General features: G+C 43.7%; 1 pseudogene; it reads left to right on the top strand.

The window, feature by feature from the left end:
* The first annotated feature begins 3,349 nt into the window (after window positions 1-3,349).
* Window positions 3,350-4,343, top strand: LOC110586114 (annotated as a pseudogene).
* Window positions 4,344-16,586: the final 12,243 nt, after the last annotated feature.

The raw sequence follows: 16,586 nt of genomic DNA, 5'->3' as shown, positions 1-16,586 counted from the left end.
CTGCACAACTCATAGATTCCTGCTGATCTTGATTTACATAAGATGGGAGGAAGAGTCCAGGAACTACCTTAATGCTGTCTAACAGGCTGGTGCTGACAGGCTCTCTAGGGATAGATGTCCTTCCACTCCTCACTGTTTTGCCTTTTTAAAACCTGAAAGAACTGGTGAACGACAAACTACACCTTGTCTAGAAAATGGTCACCCATCTTCCCTGCTTTTACCCCTTGTGCAAAATGTTACAGACTTCATTTCTAGGAAAAGAAGGACATGATTGCATATCTATCTTCTCTTTAAGGGCTTTATTCAACAAATTTTTTTTTTTTAAGATTTTATTTATTTATTTGAGAGAGAGAGCACATGAGAGGGGGGAGGGTCAGAGGGAGAAGCAGACTCCCCGCCGAGCAGGGAGCCCGATGCAGGACTCGATCCAGGGACTCCAGGATCATGACCTAAGCCGAAGGCAGCCGCCCAACCAACTGAGCCACCCAGGCGCCCTCAACAAATATTTATTAAGTACTTAGTATATGCCAGGTACTGTTCCAGGTCCTTAAAAAACATCAGTGTATCAAAAACAAACAAACAAACAAAAAGATCCTTGCTTCCTTGAAGCTTCTAGTCTATTTTTTTCTTGAATAATGTAATAGAGTTGTAAGTATGAGTTTTAGAATCAGACAAATCTGGGTTCTACTCTCTCAAACCTACCATGTGCTTAGTAGCTATGATGTTAGTAAGCCACACGACCCCCAGTTTCCTTGTCTGAAAATCCAAATTATCTGCCCAGCATGGATGTTGTTGGAATTAACAATCTGTATTTTGTCAAGCCTATAATGCATTTTTCCCCCCCACATTTTAACATTTCTGAACTAAGGATCTATTTTACAACTGTGGTGTCCTGTGGTCGCTATCTTCAAGGTGTCACAGGACGTGGATGCCACTACCTGCTGGTGTGTGACCTTGCTCACAGCCATTTCGTAGTTCTGTCCTCGCTTCACTGAGTCGTGTGTTGTCAACACTGGACACCCTGAGTCTAACTGCCTTTTTTTTTTTAAAGATTTTATTTATTTATTTGACAGAGACAGAGATAGCGAGAGCAGGAACACAAGCAGCGGGAGTGGGAGAGGGAGAGCAGGCTTCCCGCGGAGAAGGGAGCCCGATGCGAGACTCGATCCCAGGACCCTGGGACCATGACCTGAGCCGAAGGCAGACGCTTAACGACTGAGCCACCCAGGCGCCCTCTAACTGCCATTTTAAATGTCTTCAAAGAGATCACGCTATAATTTGGCCTTAAAACTGAAAGGCATGGGAACAGCAGTTGAGCATAAATCTGATTAGGGAAGCAAATATCCATCACTGGGAAAATAACCTTAACAACCAAAGGCCTATAGGACCTGGATATGGAAGACAGTGATAGGGATGAAGCTGAAATATATACTGTCATTACTGAGATGTGTGGAAAGACTAGCCTGCCACAGGTCGAGTGAAAAAACACCAGGATCTAAACTCCCAGGGGCGCCTGGGTGGCTCAGTCATTAAGCGTCTGCCTTCAGCTCAGGTCATGATCCCAGGGTCCTGGGATCGAGCCCCGCATCGGGCTCCCTGCTCTGCAGGAAGCCTGCTTCTCCCTCTCCCACTCCCCCTGCTTGTGTTCCCTCTCTCACTGTATCTCTCTCTGTCAAATAAATAAAATATTAAAAAAAAAAAAGAAAAGAAAAGAAAAAGAAAAACCTCCCAGAATAGGTACTAGCGCTTGGAGGAGATTCCTAGAGACAGCAGTATGACCTCTTTTAAGAGACACTGCATCACCAACACTCTTTTTTTTTTTTTTTTAAGATTTCAATTATTTATTTGAGACAGAGAGAGAGAGCACAAGCGGTGGGGAGGGGTAAAGGCAGAGGGAAAGGCAGACTTCCTGCTGAGCGAGGAGCCCAACGTGGGGCTTGATGCCAAGACCCTGAGATCATGACCTAGGCCAAAGACCAACTGAGCCACCCAGGTGCCCCAAGAAACACTGCGTTACCAACACTCCTGATGGCACAGAGATATGTCAATGACTCTGAGTCAAAAGTGATTCTGAAGAGTCAGACTCTGAAAGTGATAAAATTGGGGGAATACCTTAATTGATTTCTTTCACTTACATTTTCCCTTTTATGTGTGCATAGAGTGATGTGATAAAAATCTATGTCTAAATAAATCTAAAAGAGCTCTTTCAATAAGTATATAATAAAAATTCTAAGTGGCAAAAGCACTTGTATCAGAGTTTAACTGGCAAGGCCTTTTCTTTTGTAACAATACATAAAGCAATTATGTATCTTACCGCTGACATCTCAGAGTCAATAAAACATGGTAACACTTGGGATCACATTGGCATAATGATGAACATTCAAGAAATGGTAGCAATTTTTTTCAGGCTTTGTGAACATCAGATACATAAAAAGGTGAGTAAAAACCCTGCTCCTGCAGCACTCAAGTCTGACTGGGGAGATGGACAGCCCACTTCCCAGGTCACTCCAGGTGACACTCGCATGAGAAGAGTGACAGAGCTGGAGAGGAAGGGGAAGGAAGAAGGAAAGATAAATGCCGGCTCTCCCAGCCAGTTCACTAATAAGGTTGGCTCTACATAGGACAAGGAAGTACCCTAGTGCCCCCAGCCTCCCCAAATGCCTGCCCTCCTCCTACTTCCTACAGTTCCCATCCCGCCACCTGTCCCTGAGCCATAACCCTCATCATCCACCAGCCTGGTTCCTGGCCTATAGCACTGAATGAAGCCACTCCTCTGAAACCACCAAGGATGTGAAAAGCTCTCACTTCATCACCTGCACGTAGAGGTGGAAGACAAGGCCCAGATCTGCCTTAAACGGCAGATGCGTACCCGAGATAACAGGTTTAGCTATAAATACAGTTTCACTTTAAAATGCTGTTATAGGGCGCAGGTGAGGGAGGAGGCGGCGAGGGACGGGGGTCACCTCCTGCCGCCCTCGCCCGGGCGAGCAGCTTTCCGCAGGAACTTTCCGACCCAAGTTGTTCTATTTACCAACAAACCCACCGGGGAGCGTTTCTATTTGCTGCCGTGGTGCCTCTCTCTCAGTCGTCACCGCGTGCCGGGGTGGGGGGAGAGCGCGTTTGGGAGGGCCGGAGGGCCACGGGAGGACTGGGGAGGCATCTTGCTGCTTTCTGGGAAGCCAGTGCGTGCGGCGAGCACCCCCAACCCCCCGCAATCGAGCCGTGGCCCGCACGTTAAGGGGAACCAGCCCCGACGACACCCGAAAAAACCACCATGGGGAAGTTTCGGGGCTCCCCGTTGTCCTACAAAGGGAACTGAGGACTGTAGCTGAATTACTATTGCCCAGAAGAAAAGATGTTTGGTTTTCACAAGCCAAAAATGTACCGAAGTATAGAGGGGCTGCTGTATTTGCAGAGCGAAGTCCTCCAGTTCTCGATTCACTGACAGTAAACGCTTGAAAAGGACTTCCAGAGCTGTTTTGGGTTGCATGAGACCCGTTCTGGAATCATCTGTAACGCCTGTGTCCTGCTTGTGAAAAGACTGAAGAAATTGCCAGCAGGATCAAAAAAAAATTGGAATCATGTGGTAGATGCAAGGGCAGGACCCAGTCTGAAGACTACATTGAAACCAAAGAAAGTGAAAACTCTCTGGAAACAGGATAAAAAGCAACCAGATCAGTAAACTACAGAAGGAATTTAAACGTCACAATTCTGATGCTCACAGTACCACCTCAAGTGCCTCCCCAGCTCGATCTCCTTGTTACAGTAACCAGTCAGATGATGGTTCAGATACAGAGATGGCCTCTGGCTCTAACAGAACGCCAGTTTTTTCCTTTTTAGATCTTACATACTGGAAAAGACAGAAAATATGTTGCGGGATTATCTATAAAGGCCGTTTTGGGGACGTCCTCATTGACACGCGTCTCTTCAAGCCTTGCTGCAGCAATAAGAAAACAGCTGCTGAGAAGCCAGAGGAGCAAGGCCCAGAGCCTCTGCCCATCTCCACTCAGGAGTGGTGACTGAGGTTTAGGGAGAAGGGGAAGAAAAACGATTTAAATTTTGCAAAGAAAACAAAGCAACAAAACCCTTTTATTTTTAACTCTGATACCTGCTATTCTGCCAAAAGACAATTTCTAGAATAGTTTTGAATGGGTGGTTATTTCTCCTCCAGTTCCACAAACTCTGAAGCCAGTGTCTAGCTTACTAAAAGAAAAAAAGAAGTATACATAATATTTAAGATACTGAGTATTTCATAGGAAAGCTGAATGCTGCTGTAAAGTGCTCTTTAAGGCTTTTTTTTTTTTTAATCCCCTTCTAATGAATGAAACTAGGGGAATTTCAGGGGACAGAGATGGGATTTGTTGTATGATAAATGTATGTAGTTTTAGTCTTTCTATATTGAGAAGCAGTGGTTGGGGCATTTTTTAAAGATGGCTGGCTATACTTGTTTTCCTTCATGATAATAAATTTGTCATAACTCAGTAACATGGACTTGCCCCTAGAGGTAGTTGTTAATAATTTTGCAATAATAAGGTCTTGCCAAGGTTCTGATGATTCAAACCTGTACTACTGAATATGAAGCAGGACAGACTAAGCTGTCTGGTGCAAATACCTTGAAGGAGTAATTTCTAAATACACAGAGAGGTAACTTGACTGACTGTATATGTCGCATCCTGTGTCACCTCCCTCCATATTGATATTTGATAAAGATTCTAATCTATATTGAAACTTCTAAAGCAGAATCAAAGCTCCTCTGGGGAAATGTCAGATTTTAGGATGAGCAATCCTAAATGAATAGTACCAAAGCATTACCACATGGTAGAGATCACATTCTATTAAGAAGGTTAAATTATCGGGCGCCTGGGTGGCTCAGTCGTTAAGCGTCTGCCTTCGGCTCAGGTCATGATCCCAGGGTCCTGGGATCAAGTCCCACATCGGGTTCCCTCCTCGGCGGGAAGCCTGCTCTCCCTCTCCCACTCCCGCTGCTTGTGTTCCTGCTCTCGCTATCTCTGTCTCTGTCAAATAAATAAATGAAATCTTTAAAAAAATAAAAAAAAGAAGGTTAAATTATCTGAAAAAATGTGCAAGTCTTCAGGATGGCATACACAAATAAACAAAGGTTAATGCTTCTTGGGGCACATTTCTTAGAGGGCTTGCCTAGTGTGTAAATAACTGACTTTTGTTTGTGTTACATGACTGGTGACTTCATTGAAAATCTGCACAATTCAGTTTTAGCTCTGGATTACTTCAGTTGACCTTTGTGAAGGTTTTATCTGTGTAGAGTGGTTGTTTGACTTGTTTTAATCTATTAGGTTTTGGGTTTCTTTTCACTCTATTAAAGTAAAATTCTACTAAAAGAAGAGAGGTGTGTGTTAATGCTGAGTGGGTTGGTTTAGGTTTGGCTTCTTATGGTCAGGCTTTGTGAACCTTGAGATATTAGATGATAAATCCTGAACACAGAGCTCTTCAGTTCTAAAATCTTCATTTGAAAGCCTTTTACTTGAACCCAAACCAAAGTACTCTCATTGCCTCTTTTCTAAACATTCAGGAAGAACATATCACCAGTTCAGACTTTTCATAATAAGGGAGGATCATTTGCCTACCTTACAGTAACATGACTCAGTGCTTATTTTTAAAACTGGATTTTTAAAATTGGATAGTATAAATAACAAGGAGTGAGCCACTTTCTATGGGCACCCTATAGTTTTATAGTTCTTAATCTAAACTTAAAATTTTATATTTCTTATGGCACAAACTACAAGCCACCATATGCACAGACTACGCAGTGAGTTGGGTTGGCTCTCCCACAGCCTTTGAGGTGTATTCCAAGAGTCCCAGCCATTACCATCTTCCTCCCGTTATTTTGAAATGGTTTTTTGGTTTTTTTTTTTTTTGTACATTTTGGCTACAGTATTGGTGGTAGAATATACTATAATATGGATCATCTCTACTTCTGTATTTATTTATTTATTACTAGACCTCAACCACAGTCTTCTTCTTCCCCTTCCACCTCTTTGCCTGTAGGATGTACTGTATGTAGTCATGCACTTTGTATTAATATATTAGAAATCTACAAATCTGTTTTGTACTTTTTATACTGTTGGATACTTATAATCAAAACTTTTACTTAGGGTATTGAATAAATTTAGTCTTACTAGAAAATAAAAAAAAAATAGGGCGCCTGGGTGGCTCAGTTGGTTAAGCGACTGCCTTCGGCTCAGGTCATGATCCTGGAGTCCCGGGATCGAGTCCCGCATCGGGCTCCCTGCTCGGCAGGGAGTCTGCTTCTCCCTCTGGCCCTCCTCCCTCTCATGCTCTCTGTCGCTCATTCTCTCTGTCTCAAATAAATAAATAAAATCTTTAAAAAAAAAAATAAAAATAAAAAAATAAAAATAAAAATAAATAAAATGCTGTTATAGGGGCACCTGGGTGGCTCAGCTGGTTAAGTGTCTGCCTTTGGCTCAGGTCATGATCCCAGGAGCCCCATGTCTGGCTCCCCACTCAGCGAGAGAGTCTGCTTCTCCATTTCCCTCTGCCCCTCACCCCACTCGTGCTCTCTCTCTCTCAAATAAATAAAATCTTAAAAAAAAAAAAGATTATAGGGAATCCAATTCTATGACATGGAATAACAGAATTTCTGAACAAGAAGAGAAATTCCAGGCCCATGGTTCTCAAATACGTGTGGAAGACAGCCCCGGAAATCAACGTTCTTTGCTGAGTACCATTAAATATTAATATATTTGTTAATATCACAGAATAACGATAGCTGATATTTGTAAAGTACTTACTACCTGCTAGGCATGTTCTAAGTACTTCAACATGCACTGATTCATTTCATCCTCACAACAACCTATGAAGTAGGGACATTATTACCTCCACTGTACAGGTGAGGGCTGAGAAAGAGAGAGGTTAGATGACTTGTCCGGGGAACTGAGCTAGTAAGAGCCGGTAAGTAAGGAGCACAGCTGCAATCCGAGCCTGAGCAATCTGGCTGCTGAGTCCACTTATCCGGCCACCATTCCACACTGCTTCTCGTCCTGTAAACTAAGAACGCTTCCCCTGTGTTACGATTCCAGCACAAACAACTCCATTATATGAGCTATATAAAAATCACATCCAACCTCACTTTATAATTTTTTCAAAAACTATCAAACTAAGCAGGACTAGATATTCCCAAGTTTTCCAACTTTTTCTTTTCTTTTTTTTTTTTTGGCCACTGTTCCGTCGCCGCCTCCTAGCGCTGGCTAAGATGATTGGCAGCAATAGCAACAAAGGGTTAATAAAATTTCAGGTGGTAAAAACTCAAAAGTAAGAAAATTCTTTTTGTTTTTTAAAGATTTTATTTATTTATTTGACAGAGAGAGACACAGCGAGAGAGGGAACACAGGTAGGGGGAGTGGGAGAGGGAGAAGCAGGCTTCCCGTGGAGCAGGGAGCCCAATGCAGGGCTCCATCCCAGGACCCTGGGATCATGACCCGAGCTGAAGACAGACGCTTAACGACTGAGCCACCCAGGCGCCTCCCAAAAGTAAGAAAATTCTATCCTTTATTTTTATTTAAATGAAAGGACACCTTGGTGCAGTTGTAGAACACTATTTTTTTGGGGGGAAGGACAGTTTGAGAACCACTCATCTGGAGCAACTTCTATTTTATATAGGACAAACTCACAAACCAGAGAGATAAAGCAAATCACTTCAAGTCACACAGCAGATAAAGACAGCACAAAAGTCAGAGCCTGAGACTTTTCAGTGCTCTCACCCCTCCACCACACTGGGCTGACAGTGGAAAGGATTTAGATGATGCTTTAAGCAGAGATTTCTTACATTGCCTAAACCTGTTTGTCTTAGCTCTCCTTTTTGTCTTTAAGCTTATTGTCCTTGACTTCCCAGCTAAACCATCCCAGTAAAGATGAGTACAAGACAGAAAGCAATTTAGGCATGGATTACACTCCAAACACTAAGAATTTAAATTGGTGGATAATGCTTTGTGTATTTCCTTTAAAGTTATGTTACACACTATATTTTGATTCCCTGGATAATAAAAAAATTTATTTACTAATAATTTAATCGAAATAAAATAAATTTAGCTGAAATAAAAACTTAAGGAACCATCTGTTACAATGTCAGAGGTCAGTGATTAAACAAAGCTAGAAAACAAAACTAAATGTATTAAGGAAAATCGGTTACCTTTTTATATAATAACTTCATCAAACTGCTTTCAGTTCTATATAAACTATATAATTCAATTCTACATATCATTTCAGTTCTGAATCTATAATTAAGATTAAATGATTTGGGGGCACCTGGGTGGCTCGGTTGGTTGAGCGTCTGCCTTCGGCTTGGGTCATGATCCCAGGGCCCTGGGATCTAGCCCCACTTCGGGCTCCCTGCCTGCTTCTCCCTCTGCCCCTCACCCCGCTTGTGCTCTCTCACTCTCTCTCAAATAAATAAATAAAATTAAATTTAAAAAGGTTAAAAAAGATATGATTTTTTTTTAATCATGGTACTTGTAAAAATACAGATTTAAAGAGTATAAGATAAAAGGTAAATAAAGACTCCTGTGAATATACAAGACAATGAAAAAGGACTTTGGCTGCCTCCATTTTGACCTTAAACTTCCTAGTTGGGTTCTTCTTTCCAGCAGGTCTCTCCGAGCAGGCAGAAGACCCTGCGGGCAAAACTACCCCCTCAAGCAATAAGGACTGCCCTGAGCCAGCAAGACCCCACGGGACTGACCCCAAGGCAATGATTGGCCTGACCTTCACTGCCCACCCGTACTTACCCACCCACCTTTGCCCCACATTTTCCTTATACAAACCTGAACTATTTTCAGCACTTTGGAGACAGTCTTTGAGATGCTAGTCTTCCGTCTTCCCTGTGCTGACCTCACTGAAATAAATTCCTTTCTTGTTTCCACACCACTTGCTTCTCTGCCTTTGGATTTTGTCAGCGGCCTGCGGTGCTGTTTGGGACCCCCACAGCCAGGTGCTCTTACACCCCTCTGCACAGGCTACCATGAGACTTCGGGATAAACATTTAGAGCTTGGTGGGACAAGCATTTTTTATGTTTAACTTGACCTTGAACTACAACATACCTCTGCCCTTGAGCTAGGGAGCTGCGTTCAGAGCAGGGAAGTGGATCAGGGCCCATAAACTGGAGCCATACCTGTGGGTCCCAATCCTGGCTCCGCCCTTCACTAACGGTTGACCTTGTACAAATTACCTAATCTCTCTGTGGCTCAATGTCATCCGGTGTAACATGGAAACAGAAATAGGATCTACTTCATAGAGGTATAAAGAGAATTAAGTGAGTTAGTATTTGCAAAATGCCTAGAACACTAGAATATGGTAAACACTTTAAAAGTTAAATAAAAGACATAATAATTCAGGTGAATTTTGAGCCATAAATTAAAAAGGGTACAGCAAGAAGAAATTAACTAGGGGAAAGAGAAAAGGGAATAAGAAAGGCCAGAAAAAAAGAAAAGAGGAAAGCAACGAGGAAACAGAAGATCAGAGTATTCCAGAAGAGAACAATAAGACTGGGAGGAAAGGAGGCAGGAGGACAAAGTGGAGGTGAAGAGAAGTCTAAGAAAGAAAGAACTAAACAACAAAGTAGGCAGGGGAGTGGGGCAGAGAAGGGAGAGAAAAAAGTCAAGGAGAAAAAAAGAATCTGATTGTTCTGAGGTAACAGGATAAGAATTAGAAGTGAGGGGCGCCTGGGTGGCCCAGTCGGTTAAGCGACTGCCCTCGGCTCAGGTCATGATCCCGGGGTCCCGGGATCGAGTCCCGCATCGGGCTCCCTGCTCGGCGGGGAGTCTGCTTCTCCCTCTGACCCTCCCCCCTCTCATGTGCTCTCTCTCTCTCAAATAAATAAATAAAATCTTTAAAAAAAAAAAGAAAGAAAGAATTAGAAGTGAAAGGAGAACATGAGATTATTCCCCTGATAAAGATTTCCTGAGGTAGTTACAATCGGGGTTGGGGAAAGAGACACCTGGTAAGCTCCCACCACTCTCAGACTACTAAGGACAGTGACCTTTTGAGAACAAATGGGATCCTGATAAGGTGCCCAGAACACTGCTAAAAAATGCCATACACACCATCAACAGATGAAAAGATAAACACAATCTGGTCAACACAGAGAATGAAATATTACTCAGCTTTAAAAAGGAAGGATAAAAAAAAAAGAAATAAAATAAAAATTTTTAAAAAAATAATAAATTCTAGGGCGCCTGGGTGGCTCAGTTGGTTAAGCGACTGCCTTCGGCTCAGGTCATGATCCTGGAGTCCCGGGATCGAGTCCCGCATCGGGCTCCCTACTCGGCAGGGAGTCTGCTTCTCCCTCTGACCCTAACCCCTCTCATGTGCTCTCTCTCATTCTCTGTCTTAAATAAATAAATAAAATCTTTAAAAAAAAAAAAAAGGGCGCCTGGGTGGCTCAGATGGTTAAGCGTCTGCCCTCGGCTCAGGTCATGATCCTGGAGTCCCTGGATCGAGTCCCGCGTCGGGCTCCCTGCTCGGCAGGGAGCCTGCTTCTCCCTCTGACCCTCCCCCCTCTCACGTGCTCTCTCTCTCTCTCATTCTGTCTCAAATAAATAAAAATAAATAAATAAAAATAAAAATAATAAATTCTAAAAACAAACAAAAAGGAAGGAAATTCTGACAGATGCTATAAGGTGGATGGACCTTAACAACATGATGCTAAGTGAAATAAGCCAGGCACAACAGGACACATATTGTAGGCCTCCGCTTATGAGGTCCCTAGAGTAATCCTACGCATAGACACAGAAAGCAGAACAGAGGTTCGCAGGGCCTGGGCAAGTTATTGTTTAATGGGTAAAGAATCTGTTTGGAATGATGAAAAAGTTCTGAAAGTCAATAATGGTGACGGTTGTACAACACTGGGAATGTACTTATTGTCACTGAATGGTACGCTTAAAAATGGTTAAACGGTAGATTCTGTTTTATGTATATTTTACCACAAAAACAAATAAAAATAAAAATATGCCATAGATGACTGCAGTAGAAATGCAGTCTCCGCCAGGGTGGACATGGGACTTGGCTGGTGCCCTTTTCCATCCAGACCATGAAGAAACCCCATGGTCGGGCGCCTGGGTGGCTCAGTCGTTAAGCGACTGCCTTCGGCTCGGGTCATGATCCTGGAGTCCCGGGATCGAGTCCCACATCGGGCTCCCTGCTCGGCAGGGAGTCTGCTTCGTCCTCTGACCCTATCCCCTCTCATGTGTTCTCTCTCTCTCAAATAAATAAATAAAATCTTTAAAAAAAAAAAAAGAAAAGAAAAGAAACCCCATGGTCACTCAGGGCCCCTACTCCTCCCATTCAACAATAAACCCTGCCCTCCACGGGGCCGGCCTCTGCCCAGCCTGATTGAACCTGCACTCCTGCGGTCACCACTGCAATCCCTCCCAGCTCAGGTCACAGGGGCTGACCTCCGACTCACCCCTTTCTGGAATTCCTGACAGCCAATCCGCCATTCTTTTCTTGTAGCAGGGCAGCTACCACATACAGCACCTACCAAAGTGCCTGGCACACCACAGGTGAACAATAAATAGCAGCGATTGCTCTTTTCTCTTTGAAAGATTTTATTATTTATTTATTTGAGATTTGATAGAGAGCGAGCCCGGGAGCAGGGGGAAGAGGCAGAGGGAGAGGGAGAAGCAGACTCCCCGCTGGGAGGGAGCCCGATGAGACCTGGGGCTCAGGGCTTGATCCCCGTGATGAGGGAGCAAAAGGCATGCAGAGGACAAAGCACAGGCTGACACCCTGCAACCTCTCCGCCCTTCCCCCCACTCCTGGGTGGGATATGTGACATTCCTCCAGGAAACTTCTAACTATCTTAATGTTAGTGCTTTGCTAGAGGGAAAAACAACCTTAGCTTGATAATAGCCAGGCTTCCAGTATCCTGAGGGCCTTCTTAGCATATGAAAGTCCCTTTGGACCCCTCCTTTTGTCCTTCCCTCCCCAACCCCATAGTATATAATCAGCCATTCCTCACAACCCCAGCGCAGCTCCTCTTTCTGCCCCTGGATTCTGTCCCCATGCTTTAATAAAATCACCTTTCTGCACCAAAAACATCTTTTTTTTTTTTTAAAGATTTTATTTATTTATTTGAGAGAGAATGAGAGAGAGCACATGAGAGGGGGGAGGGTCAGAGGGAGAAGCAGGCTCCCTGCCGAGCAGGGAGCCCGATGCGGGACTCGATCCAGGGACTCCAGGATCATGACGTGAGCCGAAGGCAGTCGCTTAACCAACTGAGCCACCCAGGCGCCCTGCACCAAAAACATCTTAAGAATTTTTTCTAGGCCGTCAGCTCCTGACCTCACCACCATTCCAAAACTACATCCCCAGGACCCTGGGATTATGACCTGAGCCTAAGGCAGACGCTTAACTGAGCCACCCAGGTGTCCCTTATTGTCAATGTCCAGTCAAACCTCAGTCTCATTCTTCCCACTTCTTTGGTACAAATACCTCCCCAACATGAGGGGCCTCCAAAACTCCTTTTGGCGGGGGGAGCGGGGTGGCCAAGTGAGAGGGTACAAAGGAAGACCCTTGTCCAGTTCACTTTCCTGTAGGCCCAGTCAGAACAGGCCACTCTGTGGATCTATTTCAACTGCTCCTTTTTTCCCTACCTCCTAGTTTCCTAGCTCACAAACGCCCAGGCTCTGGTTCTGGATTTATTTCTTGGATCGCTGACTCCTGATCTTACTCATCTTGGGTTTTACACCATACACCGTACTTCTTAATGCAGGGCTTGCAAAACACCCTATCCCACCAGCCACAGGAGCATCTACCGTTAACCACAGCCCTCTGGCTCTGGCACTGTGCCCTTGGGGCGTGGCCGAGGCATGACGGTGTGCACAGGGCCAGTCACGGGGACAGGATATGTGGATAGCTAACACGTGTCGAGTGCCTTCCCCGTGCTAGTCACTGGTCTAAGCAAGTAACACTTACCAATTTGTTCATTAATTTAAGGTCAGAACAACCCAATGAAGTTGTTTAAAACCTGTATCTTTGGGGCGCCTGGGTGGCTCAGTCGGTTAAGCGTCTGACTCTCCATTTCAGCTCAGGTCATGATCTCAGAGTTGTGAGATCTTGCCCCGTGTTAGGCTCTGCACCCAGTGTGGAGCCTGCTTGAGATTCTCCCTCTCCCTCTGCCCCTGCCCCCACTCACAAGCGCGCTCTCTCTCTCAACATAAATAAACACAATCTTTAAAACCTATATCCTCGGGTGCCTGGGTGGCTCAGTTGGTTGAGCGACTGCCTTCGGCTCAGGTCATGATCCTGGAGTCCTGGGATCAAGTCCCACATCGGGCTCCCTGCTCAGTGGGGAGTCTGCTTCTCCCTCTGACCCTCCCCCCTCTCATGTGCTCTTTCATTCTCTCTCTCAAATAAATAAATAAAATCTTAAAAAAAATAAAAAAAAATAAAACCTACATCCTCACAATTCAGAAAACAATAGTACAGAATCATAAAGGACTGCTCTGAACAGCTGCTGACCCCTGCATGACTAAGTGGTAATACTAAATTGGAAAGCTACAAAATTAGGCCAAGTGAAATGAAAATAAAGGGCTTCTATTACGCTCACTCATTTGGAATGGCGAGGAGAAATTTTACTTTTAACTGATTTCTGGACAAAACAGTTTTAGAACTCAGAAGAAAGGACAAAAAGCTACTGGTCTCAGCTCTTAAAGATGAACAGGAAGTGGTAGCGGACGTAGCAATGGACGAATAACAAAATTCTAGAAATTTCAGCGCAAATTCCCCATTCTTGCTGAAAAGAGGAAGCCTAAATAATCTGTCACATGAGTTTCTCAATTTTAAAAATTCACAACAAATTGCTAACACTGAGAAAAACTGGAAATGAGACGTTTAAAATAACAATACTATAACCTTGTCTAGCAAGGTGTTCCAAATGCCCTGACAGGTACTGTTGATGTGCTCTTCATCTCAACCCAGATGAGCTCCATTTCACAGAGCAGTAAATGATGGAGAGAGAGCTCACGTAACCCGCCCAGTTGTGGGTCTGCCCAGCCTGAACTCCCTCCATTTACCAACCCAGGGCCCCATCCTATTGCACCCCTCTGCCCCCAGGCTAAGGAGCTACTGGAAACCAGAGAGTGAGGGTAGAGTCATAGGATGAAAATATATTTTTAATTCCACAAGGAAGTAAAATAAACACAATTTTAATTAGGGAAAATATGCCTAAGGAACTAAAGGTTTCTGAGAGCCCGATGAACAATGAAATGTTCAAGATTGCAGAAAAATTCCCCCAGATAAAAAAGTATTTGTTTTATTGGTTGATTGATTGATTTTAAGTAGGATTCATGCCCAACATGGGGCTTGAACTCACGACTCTGAGATCAAGAGTCGCATGCCCTACTGACTGAGCCGGCCAGGCAACTCTCCAGATAAAATTTTATGCCATTGGAAAAAAACTTCAGAAAAAACTTTAGAAACTGGGTAAGTGAGCAGACGATGGTAGAAAAATTTCAGAATAAGCAGCACCTTTAATATTAGGGGACTGATGTGTTACAGACTAAAAACTATTGCAGAATACATCCTAAAGAAATTCTCCTAATTCATTGCTGGCCATCATCAAAGACAATACTGTGTAACCAGAAGAGCACTGAACTAAGGTTAAAAAAAAAAGAAATAGAAAAGAGGATGACAAAAACAAGCAAGGAATGGCTCGAGCAGATCTGAAATGGTCCCCTTGGCCTTCTTTTCTCACTCCATTTATATGTCCCTTTGCCCTTCTACTCCCCATACAGAAATCTTCCCACCAGGCACCAAGTCCTCCTCCTTCCTCAAAGAAAAGAAAAATCTAGGCTAAGAGTCTTGTTGGGGGTCTCAGCCAGCCAATTCTACATTAAAATCCTTGAGAGTTCAAAAGGAACCACCACTCAGTGTGAGTTCTAAAGAATGATAAACCTTGATGTTTGCCTTTTCCTTTTTACAAAGAAAGCTGGTTGGCTGGTAAAATCTGAAGGCAATTTCAAAGAGAATCTGTCAGGAGTCCTCTATTCTCCTCTCACAAGATTTTAGGTGCAAACCTCAAAGCAGCAGAGTGTATCACAGGCCTATGGAAAAGAGCACAAATCATGAGCATCTGACTCGAGGGATGGTCACAGAGCAATGTGGTGGGATCAAAGCATGGAACACCACCAGTGCCCGAAAGCCTCATAGCGTCCTCTCCCACAGGGAACCACCATCTTCCTCCACGATCCACCTATCCTCTGGCAGGCTGCAGATGGGCAGGGCACTCAGTCCCATGGAGCTGACTACGGGCTGGTCTGCAGATTGTGTCTGCTCCTAGGTCTGACCTTCCAGAAGTTGCAACAGAGACTCTGAGGTGTTTCCTAGGGAGCTTCCTCTTTGGTGGGCCCTGAATTTCAGTTTTTGTCTCCCCAACAATGTGAGACTACCAAAATCCCTACTCTTCTATTCAGTTACTTTTCTCTCGTTACCCTCTTGACCAGCACAGTTTAGCAGCGAATGCCTCAAGAGGAAAACCAGGGCTAATCCCAGGCTCACCTCTCTGTGTCTTCTTTGTCTCTGGGATGTTGGCCCTCCTGTTCTGACTGCCTTTGTAGTCCTTCAACTCGGATCTCTATCTCTTCAGTCCCAAGAGATTGCCTAAAGTTCTGCAGGCTTCTCTGCCTCTCAGACCTCTCAGTTTTTGTTTAGGCCCTGATAAGGAAAGCAGGTCTGACATGATGAGGTGCGAGGTGCTCTGCTAAGTCAAAGACGCTAATCACAAAGGACCACTTATCAAATGATTTCACTTATATGAAATCTGCAGAATGGCACAAGAATAGAGACAGGAAACAGAATAGAGATGGGAAATTAAGACAAGAGGTGTGGAGTTTCTTCTGAGGGTTATGAAAATATTCTAGAACTGACTGTGGTGACTGTTGCAGAACTATAAAATACACTAAAGCTCTTTAAATAAGTGACTTGTATGGTATATGAATGATACCTCAATAAAGCCATTTTTTAAAAAAGAAAAAAATGGACATTTAAGTCAATGCAGAACATCTAGGAAGCAGTTTGGCAATAAACTTCAAGAACTTTTACATGTGTGTATATGTATAATATTTATACATTCATATATTTATTTTTAACTTATTTATATTTATATACATATATGTGTATATATATATATAAATATATATTTTTTTTATAGCTTGAGAAAGTTCCAGACTCAAGAGGAATTGAGGAATGCTCAGGGCCTAGTAACTGAGAGAGAAAAGTCTCAAACAGGATGAGCCTGTAAAAGACTTCAAGTTAAAGAATTAAAGTTCCCAAAGTTCATGAACTGGTTTTATCAGAATCACCTAGGAAGCTAGGCAAAAAGACAAATTCCAGAGCCTTACCCATGAGAATTTTTTTTTTTTTTTAAGTAAGCTCTACACTCAATGTGGGGCTTGAACTCATGGCCCCGAGATCAAGGGTCAAATGCTCTACAGACTGAGCCAGCCAGGAACCCCCCCCCCTGAGAATTCTGATTCAATCAATTGCAGAGGCAGAGGGGAAGAGCAGGCATTTTGTGTTTAAGTGTGCCCAGGCA

Source organism: Neomonachus schauinslandi, chromosome 11 (genome assembly GCF_002201575.2).
Source record: "Neomonachus schauinslandi chromosome 11, ASM220157v2, whole genome shotgun sequence".
In the NCBI taxonomy this organism is placed as follows: domain Eukaryota; kingdom Metazoa; phylum Chordata; class Mammalia; order Carnivora; family Phocidae; genus Neomonachus; species Neomonachus schauinslandi.
The sequence above is the reverse complement of the archived record's forward strand: the minus strand, read 5'-3'. Positions and strand labels throughout refer to the sequence as shown.